Source organism: Artibeus jamaicensis, unplaced genomic scaffold (genome assembly GCF_021234435.1).
Source record: "Artibeus jamaicensis isolate MK-2021 breed Jamaican fruit bat unplaced genomic scaffold, CSHL_Jam_final contig_233, whole genome shotgun sequence".
Classification (NCBI taxonomy): Eukaryota; Metazoa; Chordata; class Mammalia; order Chiroptera; family Phyllostomidae; genus Artibeus; species Artibeus jamaicensis.
Genome location: NW_026521486.1, coordinates 56660825 through 56675324, shown reverse-complemented (window position 1 = coordinate 56675324; position 14500 = coordinate 56660825). Strand labels below are relative to the sequence as shown.

Genomic DNA, 14500 nt, shown 5'->3' with positions numbered 1-14500 from the left:
ATGTGATAAAAATGTATAATTTTTTTATTTTTCCATAATAATAAGTGGTCATATTTTTCAATAGCAGTAAAATTATTTGTTTCCATCTTACTAATGCTAAAACTTCATAAAACCAGCCTTTTAGCTCAGTATGTTCAAATTTATAGACCATAAAAGCAGCTCTTTCAAAGTTGAAAAATGTCATTAAGCACTTTTGTGCAGCGAATACTTAGAAAGGCATAGTGCTTGCTTTTGTTATCATTAAGGACAATAATAGTTTACACTCCAAACCATGCAAATATTGGCAGCAATAGCAGGCCTTGTTTAGAAATTTTGAATTCACTTGAAATCTAACCTAAATAAAACTAGAGTGGGTGAATCCGCATGAACCAAACCCCAAATTCTGTGAATTTTCTTTCAAAATTTACATCGTTTTAAATCCTCCTTATGTGCCTATGACTTAAACAACAACAGCAACAACAAAAGAAATTATTGTAGAGGCCAAGAAATTAAAACAATATTTTACTAGTTATTTTTCAGTGAGAGACAGCTATTTTATTTCTATTCTTTTTACTGCTGCTTTCCCTGTTTGCTTTTAGTGAGAGAGCTATGTAAATTTTCTTTAGGTTTAGATTTTTCATAGTAACAAAATGTAATGCATGAAAAGAAATCAGACATTGTCTGGAGATAGTGAAACTGCCTTTTTACAATGGAGGTGTAGAAATATTTTTGGACAGTAAAAATAGTTTTACAATTCAGATGAAAAATTATGTGGCATTAACATGAAAAGTTATGATTAAGATAAAAAATTATTTTCTACTTGGCTTTCTAAATGTTTTTTCTCCTCCTGTCTCGGTATTGCCAAAAACAATAATTTGAGAAGATATATGCACTCCTGTCGTCGCCGGACCGTTGCACGCCTCGGCAGCCCTGCCCTGGCACCGTCTGGGACCTCCAGGATTTTGACTCGCACAGGAAAGAATTCAAGGGCAAGTCCGATTGGGAGCTAAAGAAAATTTTATTTAGGTAAAAAAAAAAAGAGGGTAAGCCACGAGTTCTTAAAGACAGGATCGGAGGTTGATCCCAGTACTGGGCACCGCCGTCTGATGTCCCTCTGGTTGCAAATCTCACAGCCACCTCCCCACGAAGTCAGGGAAAGCCCAAGTGGGCATGGGCCAACCAGGGAGTGAGTTGTGTGCCCCAGTCAGTTCTCGGGATTTTCCGTGTTCCCATGGGCGGGTTGTTTCTGAACTGGGTGCCTCCAAATTCTGACTCCGCTTTATGGCTGCCAGGGGTTCTTGTTCCTGATGCGGTCCCTTGCAGAGTGTCATGGCGTCCAACCCTCTGGATCCTTCTTGTACTTAGAGTGTCAGTTTTCCTTATAATGTTGATAAAATGAGCTTTGGGGTTGTTCCTGGTCAATTTTTCCTCTATCTTGGATTGATCTGGTTTTATCTGGTTTGTATTGTTGTTGACTTCTGCTGCGATGGAGGAGTTTCCTGCCATAAACTGTTTCCCTTTGATCACTCACAGAGGTGGGAAGACCTAGTGGCCTATTGGCCTTTGACCTCCGTACCTCCTTTCTCATCCCACTCGTTGGGAGCTTCCCCCCACTTTTTTCTATCCCCCTCACTATGTTCATGGCAGCATTGTTTACAATAGCCAAGATATGGAGGCCATCTAAGCATTCACCAACAGACAACAGGATAAAGAACAAGTGATACATGTGTACAATGGGATATTTCTCAGCTATAAAATAGAGCAAAATCTTGCTATTTGTAACAAGATTTAGAAGGAATTATGCTCAATGAAGTAAGAGGAATACAAATAACATATGATTTCACTGAAATGTGCAATCTAAAAAAACAAAATAATGAATAAACAAAACCAAAACAAATTCATAGATACAGAGGATAAACTGATGGTGCTGGACGGCAGGGGTGGGGGGAACGGTGAAAATGGGGAAATGGATTAAGAAATATAATTTCTTATAAAATTAAAGTTATAAAAATATTCACAGCGATGTAAAGTACAACATAAGGAAATAGTCAATAATATTGTAATAACTACATATAATGTCAGGTGGGTACTAGACATATCAGGGTGATCACTTCATAGGCTATATAAATGTCTACTCACCGTGTTCTACATTTGAAACTAATGTAATATGGTATCTCAAATTTAACTTAAAAATAAATTTAAAAATAAAAACTAAAAAACTATTCTTTCTTGCTATCACTGGTTTTTAAAATAGTATTTCAGAATCTCAGAAATAAAGTATTATAAGAAAGGCAGAAGAATGTGCACCTATAACTCTAAGTAGCACTTGAAATCATGGGTCACTAATAAACCCGAGTGGAGGCAACTAAAGACAAAGAATAGTGGAGACTTGAGGTCCAAGAAGGATCAAAAGAGAAATGGCAAGGCAACAAATCCCAAATAATCAACCAAAAAGAGAAAAGATGGCCATGGCCCCTAGTTCTCAACTTCTTATAGCTTCCTTTCCTGAATCCCAGCAGCCCGTAGCTACAGACGTGCAAACAGGTAAAATACGAGAGTGATTCGCAGCATCCTCTGCCTGGCATTACATCAGGTGGACACACTATGATATACTCAAGTTATTTCCTATTGGTTGGCATTACTGTTTTATTGGGTTGGCCGATAAAGTCCATGTAGTTTTTTCCATAAAGTAAAAGACACATTTTCCATTTTCACCAATAACTTTTTTTTTTTTTTTTTTTTTTTTTTTTTTGGGTGGTTCTTTTTTTCTCTGGGGGCTCGTGCCGCTTTGTTTTTGTGTTTTATTATTAATTTGGATATTTTGAGTGCATCAGCTATCTCCTGCCATTAGCTTCTAGTGTGGGTAGAAGCCAAAGGTGCTGCTAAACATTTTCTAATGCATAAGACAGCCCCACAGCAAAAAATTATTTGGGCAAAATAGTACCAAGAAACTCCACAAACCAGTTTTGACACATTCAATCAGTCACATAGCCTTCTCCATACACTGCACAAATCTTTTTTTGTGCTTTTACCTTTCTTGAAATAATAAAGCATAATATGTTAAAAATGTTGCATATTTCTTTTTCATCTTCAATATTAAAGTGGCTGCACAAAAATTTACCAGTTTTAATTTTTAAATGCACACTGATATGACAGCTGTCACAATACAATCTAACAAAATTGTTTCAGATGAAGTTGAAGATAACTATGGTAAGCACTATTAGAGCCATTGCACAAAAAATCTAAATGAACCTTTTGGCCAACCCAACACATAAGTCTTTGAGTATATATCTCTGAGTACTCCTGTAAAATTAATTAGTAGAATTAAACTGGTTAAATTAGCAAGTATAAAATTTAAGAGTTTTCAGCCAAATTTCTGATCAGGAAGATTGCACTAATACTTCTGCTAAATGGCACATAAGCAACATCTTGCTTTGAGCTCCTGCCAACATTGACTATCAAAATAAAAGGCATTATTTTCTATTTTTAAGGACAAAACTGACTTTCATTGTCCAAAAAGAAAATAGCTTTATTGTTTTCTCTAATAATAAAAATTTATAGATGCTTCTATTAACAAGCCCCCAAATCTCTCAACCCAGAGATATTTGTGATTAACCTATAATCGCAAATACGATATTTTGGAAAATTTCCTTCAAAACTTCATCTACCTAGCTATGCTGACATGTGTATACAAAGTTCTATGAACATGACTATGCTATAATGCAGCTTTATGATGAAATTTGCCACTCTTCAATAGCCCATCTATATCTATTTCTGACATTGGATACACACACATGCACATAGTAATTTAATGCATGTAAAATAATCTTTGTGGGTTTTTTTGGTATTCCCACAGTTTAACAAGTTTTCTATAGGGCAAATCTAAGTTAGGTTATTTCCAGCCCTTCTCTATCACAAACATTGTGTGATGGATATCTTTGTGTTTATATTTCAAAACAACAAGTTATATTATGCAACATACGTAAGTGATCTATTTAAAGTACAAGATACATAAATTTAAAAGGAACAATTTTGGAACCTCATTGGCATGGCTTCAGATTCCACATTGCCACTAACCTTCAAGAAGCTACCACTCGTCCACCAAGGTGTCATATCCAAGAAGAACATGCACAGTTAAATGGAAGGGCTCTGCAGATACTCCTGCTTTTTCTGACTACATATCTATGTGGGGTTAGATTTTTTTACATATTCCAACCAAAAAAAAAGAAAACAGACTGCAATAAATTGTAGGCAGAGGCAGACAGGAGAACCCAGCTGTCTTCCATCAAGCCAGACAGACATGAAAGAAATTTGCAAAACTGTGAAATAATGTTGCTCTTCCCCTAAACATTTTATTTGGGAAAACATAATATTTTTCATAAAAATAAGGAGGTGCTGCCCTGGCCAGTTGGCTCAGTTGGTTAGAGTGTTGTCCTGTACTCCAGAAGGTTGCAGGTTCAATTTCTGTTCAGGACACATACCTAAGTCGTGGGTTCGACCCCCAGTCAGGAGGCATACAGGAGGCAAACAATCAATGTCTGTCTGTCTGTCTGTCTCTCTCTCTCTCCTCCACCACCATTCTTTCTCTCTCTGAAACCAAATCAATAAAAACATTTCCTTGGGTGAGGACTTTTTAAAAAAAAGCAAGTGCCTATATAAATAGGTGATGGATTTATTATTGTTACTTAAATTAACAAATATATATATATTAATTTCTTTGTTTTGATGTATATGTTAAATATCCATGGATAAAGCCACTATAAACAAAACTATTTATGAGGTCACCAACTATTTTTTTATTTAATCTTTATTGCATCTTTTTCCAGTACCATTTAGTCCCCTTATATACCCTCCCCCCAAAATCAACACACTGTTGTCCACGTACATGAGTCCTTTTTCCTTTTTGCTCAGTCCCTTCACCCTGTAACCTCCCCTCCTCTACAGCTGTCATCTGCTCTCCATCTGTGAGTCTGTCCCCACTTCCCTTCAGTTCAGTTTGTTCATTAGATTCCATGTAAAAGTGAAGTCATACACTCTTTATCTTTCTCTGACTGGCTTATTTCACTTAGCATAATGTTCTCCAGGTCCACCCATACTGTTGCAAAGGGCAAAACTTTCTTCTTTCTTTACTGCCAAGTATTCCACTGTGTAAATGTCCCATGGGTACTTAACCCACTCATCTACTAATGGACACATGGGTTACTTCCATATCTTGGTGATTATAAATAACGCTGCAATGAACGTAGGGTGCTTATGTTCTTTCAAATCACTGTTTTGGGTGTCTGAATATATTCCCAGAAGTGGGATTGCTGGTCCAAAAGGCAGTTCCATTTTTCATTTTTTGAGATATCTCCATATTGCTTTCCACAGTGGCTGTACCCATCTGCATTCCCACCAACAGTGCAGGTATTGCCCCTTTCCCACATCTTCACCAGCATTTGTTCTTTGTTGATTTATTGATGATAGCCATTCTGGCAAGTGAGAGACAATATCTCACTGTGGTTTAAATTTGTCTTTCTCTGATGGTTAGTGATGTTGAGCCTCTTTTCATATGTCTATGGGTCATCTGTATGTCCTTTTTGGAAAAGTGTCTATTCAGGTCCTTTGCCTATTGTTTAATTCACTTGCTTGTTTTTTTGGTGTTGAGTTTTGTAAGTTCTCTATAAACTTTGGATATGAACACCTTATCAGAGATATTATTAAATATGTTCTCCCATTCTTCGAGTTGTCACTGTATTTTGTTGATGATTTTCTTTAAAGAATGTCATGACATTCTGAGACTAAATGCTTACAAATACCTGACTTAATGAATAAAAGTTACTCAAAGATGCTCACCCCTTAAGAATCTGATAAGTGTTGAGGAGTCTGACAGACAGTACCCAGCGCTCCATGCGAAGGGTCTCCCACAATCTTTTCATCCCATTTCCAATTCTTGGACAGTTTTTCCTGACAGTATTTACTATATAATGAGATCACATTTTATTATTGTGCTTAAAAGATTTAAAAAAATGTGTCAAAGCTCAGTATTTAAAAAAGCAAGGTCACACCTGCTTTACATTATTAATTTACTTTACATGATGACATAGGCAATATGAGGATTCTGCCACAAGTTTTCATACAATAAACTACAGAACCCCTACAGGGGTGACAAACTTTTATTTTCCTCAAGTCCCAACTATGAAGCACGAGGTTATCGGTTATGATACTTTTACAGCCAGGCATGAATAAGAATTGCAAGGAGAGCCAGTAATAGCACAAAATGTGTCCATGATAGACTTTTTGAAAGAAATAATCAGAAGTGAGAGAGAAAAAAATAGTTCTTTGTCCCTCTTGACAAATGCAGGACATCTGGTCTCTTTATTGAAGCATATGGATACTAAACATTAGCTGAGTGTTTGTCTCTTCTGTTGTTCTTACAGAAACTAGAACTCAAGAGACTCTAATTTCTTATTTTAAAACAGGAGAAACAAGGGATCTATTTGTGCTATAAATTCCATGGTAGATTGCAGGTACAAATCTTACTTTTAGAGAAAATCTATTGCATCAATATGTGTGGAGTTTACATTTCGGGACAGGTTTGTACCCCAAGCTCTGAGAGTGTGGTGCTCCACAGACAGAAATAGTGGGGCAACTGAGAACAAAGGCGATGGATGCATAGTCTTTAAGGACAATCATTGTTCTATGGGGTGAAGAATGATAGACAATAGAACAGAGGAAAGCAAGGAGCCAGCCATTTACATTTTACAATTAAACCTGAAGTTGGATAAGCAACCTTTGGCAGGCTTTATAGTCAAATGAAGGCTACATGTGAGTAAAGCAAGGAAAAATTACTTATTTGACACATAGTTTGGATAAAATGTGAGGAGTTAAACAATAATTAATGTATGGTTGGCCTTTCCACAAGTGGAAAACTACTTGAAAAGATACATCTGGAGAATCAATAGGAATCCATCTGGTTGTTTAGGATTCTTTCAGTTCCTCTTCACTGGTGACCCCAAAGGGTACCCCTGGGGAGATATATCAAGACATAAAAAATAATGAAAAATGCCATTTTATTCAAGAAAGCCATCTCTGTCTTTTCTTTACTAAATGTCTTTACCTTTAGAACAATCCCCTCGGTTTGTTTTTCACACATACCTTGAATTATAAACAGTGACCTAAATTTAAATTGTCAGTTAGCACACATAAACAAAGCCCTATCCAGGCTAACCCAAACAAAGGCCATGTGCAGGTTTGCCAGAGGGATGAAAAAATGCAGTCCAGTGGGTGTTTTCTCAGGTGCTAACTGTTAAATGAAAAGATCTTTCTCTCTCTCCCTCTCTCTCTCTCCCAGCTTCTCTCCCTCTCTCTTCTTTCTCCCTTTCCTCTTTCTATTTATCTTTCTTCTAGTTTATGCAGAATGATAGAGGAGATCAGAAAGGGCACATTGTTTCCCTCTCGCCCCTCTAACAGCACAAAGAGAGAATTATAAACCAAAAAGCTGGCGGGCCCTGCCTAACCTGGGAGCTGTTTTAAAACGTGAGAGTAGGAAGAAAAATCGCGGGTCAGGCTTAGAATGATCCGGAGGGACACACACACACACACGCACACACAGGCTTTCGGGAGGCAACATTTTAATCTAGTCAATTTAAATGCTAAATTAGGAAATTTATCCTTACAAGTGGAAGTGACAGTACCCGAGGAAGAAACATTCACAAATATATATACACTAAGCATAAACTTTGGTACTTTCACTACACCATCAGCAGACAGGATCTTCCATGATCAGCAACTGCTTAGTGCAAAATATCAACTCTTCTTTCTCTCCTGCACTCTTTCCTTAAGAAGCAATTAAAATGATCTAATTAGTAACAAGTTGGTATTTTAAATGTGTAAATGGCAGGACTTTCTCCAAATATAATCTGCAATCTCATTTTAGTTTACGTTAAAATCTAATTGTTCATAATAAAAATTAAAAGTGCACTGATTTTCCCGTGCATGTTCTTCCATTTTAAACTTTCTCAGTTTCAGTAAATCTAAGTTCACAAGGTGTGTCCACAATGTCAAGTGAGGCAGTCCATGCCAGCTGCCCTCCGCAATGACCTGGCCACTTTCCCACTAAATGCGAGAGGCATAAATTTGGTGTTACAGTTTTTTTAATGTAATAAAAAATTACATGTAAGCAGTTTTCTCCTTTATACTTACTCAAACCCTAAAAATATAGAACCTACTCTAAAGGAAAAATTATCTAAGTAATTTGAAATAATGACATATTAATTTCTTTTCGAACATCTAATTTTATATAATATGCCCCTCACAACAGATTAATATAATACCCTCTTTATTTTTATATTATTTTTGTATTGTTGGGCATTTTTAAAAATTCTATATGGATGTCTTCTTTAGATATTAGCAAAACCTCTACATAGTTTTGCTAAGGTAAAATAAATTTTAGGCAAGTTTTTATATTTGGATTCCAGCTAAAAGAGAAAGTGCTAATTTAAGAATGGACATTTTGAAAACTACTTGTTTGGATTTCACTAAGTTAGAAAGCCAAGCTAAACTCTTAGAGGCATTGCGTAGACTGCCTTGTGTTGTTAAGAGAAGACTCCTATCAGCAGAGTTTGCTACCTGCCAGCCCCTCGTTGTGCTCACAGTCCCGTGCACACAGGTGCACGGAGCTGTGCGTACAGGCACAGCTGCAAAGGCCTTAAGACCCTCAGGATGTTCCCCGGCCAAATCTCAGATTGGAACAATGGCAGATCACATCCCTAGACCTTAAATCTCCACACTCTAAAATGGGCTTGTCCCTTTCTTGAATCTACTTTGTGAGATTGCAACAAAAGAGTAAATTTGTCAATAGTTCCAAGATCTTTAGAGATAAGTAGCATAAGCACAGAGGCTGCAATAATAATGGCTTGCAAGCACTTGCTCCTTACATATTAACAATGTATGTCAATATTTTCCTTCAAAGGAAGACAAAAAATTCTTGGAAAACTGACATCTTATAGTTTCGAAGTTATATACATACCCGAAGCTTTGCTGTTAAGTAAATATGTTGTAAACATCACCATTTTAAGCTTCATTTTTAAGTATAAAAGATTAATCATAATATTTCTCACTCTACCTTTATAAAGGATTTGTTAGGATTAAGTTGTACAAAAAACACTTCAAGCAAACTAAGCAAATACCATCAAGAACTATTTGACCTAAGAATGCTGACCAAATTCTTATGCATGATTTTTGTAAAGTCAGTAAAATTGTTGCTCCATTAAATTGATGCACTAGGCACTGTTTCTATCTGTGAAACTATTTCTTTTTTCCCAAGACAGTGATATTAATGATCTGATCATTTAAGGATTCTTGAGTTTTGAAATGGACTCTAGTATTGTCTCTTTAAGGAAAGCATATTTTTAAAATTATTTAAAAATGATTATTAAAAAATTATTTTAAATGATTATTAAATAAATTATTAAAAATTACTTTAAAATTTTTTTTAATTATTTTAAAATTATAAAAAATGAGAACCACTGTATTTCTCATAATTAGTGTTGTGAAAAATGAAATTTAAAGTTAGTTAATACTGATATACAATATTTACTAGATCATAATGAAAGTTGGCTTATTCCAGACAAAAAGCATATATCGCTTGCAAAATAAGTACATTATCCTCACGCTTAGTGTTGACCAAAAGGAAATAGATGGGAATGCCTTCATTGTTGAAAAAAGACTTTTAAAAACTCTAGTGCTAGAAATGCACTTTGTAAGTGCATGAGGTGGTTTGAACTCCTTCCCCAGCTGCACCCAAAGAGGGATTTTCTCTAAGGCTTGGACTGTTACGGTTTTGCGCAGGTTAGGTGGCCTGTCCCTTATCTGTAAGGCTGAGGCAAGAATCCCTTTGGATGAGTTTGTGAAAACTCCTCTGACCCAACTATTCTGTTTTTTAATTATCCTTTCTATTTACTTACTTATTTTTCAAGAGTGGGGAAGGGAGAGAGGAAAAGAAAGAAACAGTGATCCGTTGCCTCTCATGCGCCCCCTACTGGGGACCTGGCCTGCAACCCAGGCATGTGCCCTGGTGGAGAATTGAACCAGCGACTCTCAGTCGCAAGTGGATTGAGGCCAGCACTCAGTCCACTGAGTCACACCAGCCAGGTTTGACCAAATTATTGTTTGTATAACTATATCCTAGAGTCTGTACCCTGTGAGCACTGACAGTCAAAATCAGGGCTGCTCATGTGGGATTAATATCTATTTTTGAGAAAATAATTTATTTTAAATTATTTACATTGCAAACGGTCCCTGTCTGCTTTCCTGGTTTTCATTATCATTTCTTTTCTATAACTTGTCAAAGCTCTTCTATTTTGTTACTTTATATTTGGCAGTCTTTATCAGTCCTCACACTTGGAGGGCCATAAGCTTTAAGATATAATAAACTTCAACATATGATGTGGCCAGAATTTAAGTTTTTAATAACCCTTTGATTGAAAATAAATGGCACAAAATGTCTTTCAAAGTAACCAAGGCAGAGTATTCATTAAAGGAGTTCGACTAAGAAAAAATCCCCAGTACCCTTTAAAAATCTCAGGCCCATACTTTTCAATTCCTGTTCATAGCTAGGCTCCCTGGTTAGTAACCTGAAAGGTGGGGTTAGACTGGAGTGATGGTTTCTCTCTAATTTATTTTAAATATGTATCTCAATGTTAGTAGCGAATATATATGGAGTTTAACAGGAAGATAATAATGCTGATTAAATTATCTCTTTGATTCACTTCTTATGGCACCATTTCACACTTTGAGCTTCTGGGCAATAATACACTTAGTGAAAAAAATGTATAAAGGTAAGTATATCTGTCTTCAGATTAATGGAAAGAGGGAAACAACCTCCCAGGCCTCAATAGTTCGAGTTAGGGTCTGATACAGTCCATGATGACCAATCTCCAATATTGACTTTTGAGCCCCCATGGAAAATTAAACTTTGCAGTGGGAAAAGATTAAGTAAAGCTGGTAGCATGTGTTTTAACAAAAAAATTTATAAAAATATTAAAACAAAAGGTCATTAAGGTATAATTTTTTAAAACTCCCATAATTATATATTCACATAACTGGAGTTCAGTGTGATAAGATTTGGCATATGGACTCACTGTGATGCTGTCGACACACTAATATAACACATATTTCTGTCACCACCAAGTTTCCGTTGCCCTTTACAGCCCCTTCCTCACACCATAAGGATGCGTCCCTCATCATGCAACTGCTGATTACTCGTCATTAGCACAAGTTAATTTGCAATTTATATACTTTTATATAAATGCAATAATGTAGTATATACTGTTTCATGGCTTGCATCTTTCACTCATTGAGACATTCATGTTATTGGGTGTATTAATAATTGTTTATTTTTATGGCTGACTTGGGTCCCATTGTAATGGGTGCACTACAATTTGTTTAATCCTTGGCTGATAAAAATAAAGATGTCAGATGACCCACTTTTGCCTTCCAAGGGTGTGGTGCGTCGTCTTGGTGGCACTGCGGGGTCGGTCAGTGGGGAGGGGAGCTGGGCTTTGAGGAGGCGGCGGGCACAGGGCGGCTACGCAGTGACCAGTTCCCCAACAGGTGTTTATAACTTAGCTGCCAGGGACAAATCACTTTTATGCCTGTGAGCCACCTTCTGAGGATCTTCTGAAGGTGCAGGAGGCACAAGGCACATCACGGCAGTGAGGAGCACCCAGACGCGGGACTCGAGATAAGAGACGTAGACAGGCTTGCACACACTCGGATAATTCAGACAATACAGTTTCAGACCACAGCTTTCAAGGGTTTAAAATCATGATAGCCACAGAAGATGGGATTACACCGGAAACTTTGGAAAAAGATGAATCAGAGATTATATAGGACATGGCTGAAGAACCTCAAGAATTGAATTCCATGGCAAAACATGAATCTAGGGAAGATGAAATTTTCCAGAAGTTAAAAACTAAAATAGCCCTGGAACCAGAACAGATTCTCAGGTAGGGCAGAGGAATTGCCCCCATGGGGATTTCTGACAAAAATATCCCTCAATGAAGGGTATTCCACATTGCCCCTGTGGTACCGAGAGAATATCTGAACTCCAGAATATCACGCCTCAACTCTTCAACTGCATGGAGGCTGCGGGCTGGGCAGGAGGGCTGACTGGGGCCTCCTGGCCGTCTTCACCTGTGCTGGAGGCTGCAGGCTGCAGGCTGGGAACTGGCTACACAGAGGAATCTGTTTGGGAGCAAGATGTAATGGATACACATTAACGACAACATCATGATTCAGGGGATCCAACTTTTTGGCATCTCTGGGCCACACTGGAAGAAGAAGAGTTGTCCTGGGCCACACATTAAATACAAAAACACTAATGAAAACTGATGAGCAAAAAAAAGGTCCGTGATAATTTTCGTGACATCTGCCACCACAGATAAGCATAAAAGTCTTCACAGGATAACCCTAATTATGCAGCGGCCCTTTTGATAATATTTTTAAATTGTCGAGCAGGTCCCAAGTTTGTGATGGCTAACATAGAAAAGTACATATCTAAGTAATAACACTTACTAATAAAACTAAATCATGTTTTAAGTAAATTTACAATTCTGCGTTGGGCCGCAGTGCTAGCCATCCTGGACTCCATCCTGTCCTGCATGTGGCCCATGCACTGCAGGCTGGACACCTGGTTGCAAAGCTTTAAAAACACTCATAATCTCTTAGACCTTGCAATTCAATTTTTAGGATTTATCATTAGAAAGTAATTACACCGAGAGAGGTACAAAGATGTTCTAAGCATTGTTTGCAACGTAGAAATCTTAATGAAATAAAGATGTCCAGTGACATGGAAGAGCATAAAGTGTGGGGTATCTGTCAAGTGGAAGGCTGTGCAGTTATAATGATACAGAGCTGTCTGCATACCGAATAAGATCAGATCTAAATTGACAAGTCGTCATTATACATGGTATTCCTAGTATGAACATACACTTTTGAAAAATATTGCACATATGTATGTGCACAGAAGTAAAGTCGGAGAAATACATACTAGGTGTGAACTGGTTAACTATGGAGGGTGGGGTTAAGTGAAATGACCTTTACGCCTCAAAGTATATTTCTCCAATAAAAATAGGTTCTGTGCCTAATTAAGTCAAAAAAATAAACTTCTGTGAACATTCATGTCTAAGTCTTCACGGGAACATATGTTTCATTTTGTTTTGGCAAATACCTATGAATGCAATGGCTGAGTCATAGGCCTGGTGGATATTTCACATTATAAACAAAACTGTCATACTTTTTTAATGTAGTTTATAGCTTTTTGCATTTTCATCAGAACCGTATAAAAGTTGCGGTTTTTCCAAAACACTTGGTATTTAGCCAATCTAATTTAGCAGCAGCAAAATATGTTCAGCTCTAGTGTTTGCATTCCATCAGCTCATTGGAGTCTCCTCAGTGCCTTTGCGATTCAGGGGCATTTTCATGGTGACACAGGGGTTCCCCACCTGTGCACTCATCCTTTCCAGAATCTTCTCCTTAATCCCCAGCCACTCTAAGCCTGAAACCCTCTCCTTTGATACCACAAGCTAATAAGACTGTGGTTTTCTACTTGAGTTCTATCCATCCTGTGTCATAGCCTGACCCTTAATGCAAACAGGAACATGGATTTAACCTGTTTTCATGGGTGGAATTCCTACCCAGTTTTGCCTGCTTTTGATTGCTCTTCAGTATTTTCTAATAAATAATGAATTATAAAGAAAGATTATTTTATTTGACCATGATGCCTCTCCTACCCCTTTGGTTTAATATCTTTTTTTCTCTTCTAATTTGGTTAAAATAAATTTTAACCACAGTGTACTTATTTTTCTTGCCATCCATTACCTATTTCCTCTATGATAAAATGACTTAAATTTGTATCATTTTATTAAAATTGTTCAGGTGAAAGTCACTGATAAGCAATTTCCCACCAGGCTCAAAGGCCTGTTCACTCTCAGTTACATGTGAAGTTAATGGCCTTGCTTGTTTTTCACTAACTGGGCCAGCTCCAAATTTCTATCCTCAATCTGCACCTCTAAAATTGTAATATTTTTAGTTTTAATAAAGTGAAATGTGATGTTGTTTTTTTCTAAAAGATGGTTCTTTGAACAACTTTTTAAGAGCAAGGATAACATTTTCTCTGCATTTCTTCACGTTTTGCTCAACTAACCCTCAAATATGTATTTTCTTCCTCAATTTCCTAATATTGTTTAAAAAGATGCTGCTGGGGGGGGCAGGAAAGAAAACCAGGAAAATGCTGGCCAAGAGCACACAGCTGGGGCTCTGCTCTGCATCTGGCTTCGTCTGTGGAAAAGCAATCCTGTGCCAATTAGATCCTGGAATTTATAGTGTTTTCATAAGGCAAAGTGGTCAAGTTGGTACAACACAAACTGTAGCCAAATTTATAGGAAAATGTGTCACACAGGCTTTCCAAGGACATGTCAGAAGACATAACGTGAAGTCAAACTACAGGTGAGCAAAGAATTTTTCTACAGGGCAGGAA

General features: G+C 37.2%; 1 pseudogene; it reads left to right on the top strand.

Moving 5' to 3' along the window:
- Nucleotides 1-2441: 2441 nt before the first annotated feature.
- Nucleotides 2442-12242, top strand: LOC119065849 (programmed cell death protein 2-like; annotated as a pseudogene).
- The last annotated feature ends 2258 nt before the right edge of the window (nucleotides 12243-14500 follow it).